Source organism: Rhagoletis pomonella, unplaced genomic scaffold (assembly GCF_013731165.1).
Source record: "Rhagoletis pomonella isolate Grant_MI unplaced genomic scaffold, Rhpom_1.0 Rhpom_scaffold_00003, whole genome shotgun sequence".
NCBI lineage: Eukaryota > Metazoa > Arthropoda > Insecta > Diptera > Tephritidae > Rhagoletis > Rhagoletis pomonella.
In genome coordinates this window covers 72195353-72195899 of record NW_023458557.1, presented here as the reverse complement: position 1 = coordinate 72195899, position 547 = coordinate 72195353, and positions in this window count along the sequence as shown.

Below are 547 nucleotides of genomic sequence, written 5' to 3'. Positions count from 1 at the left end.
AAATGTAAATAGTAAAATAATATTATAAATATTACCTTTAGATCAGTTCTGAAGAACCATTAAAGAAGACAATGCAGAATTAAAAGATGTTATGTTTCATTCGGCATAAGCTCGACCCAGATAATTCGCGCGCTTTTAAAATATCCTCGTTAAAAGACAAATGGTGACCTGGTTGTGGGTTAGGACCCACCTACAAAGCCTAAACTTTATTGAAGAGGAGCGGATCGGACATCTAGAGCTGCCAAATATTCTGGGCCAAAGACTAAGCACAGGGAACAGCGGCAGCTTACTGCTGACAATTAACTGGCAAAACCGTGGATTGAATAAGAAAATGCTTGTGAGAAGAGTGCCCGACCTCGAAATTAGCAAGTGAATTAAATTATAATTGTATAAAATATAGGAAAGCGACTGTAATTGCGAATTAAATTAAGAAATAAAGAATTTAACTAGCTAAACACTTAAGCTCGATGTATTTGTGACTTAAATTGAGAACCATAAGTAATAAATTGTGAACTTAGATATGGATAAAATGCCACTTCGTGCAGTA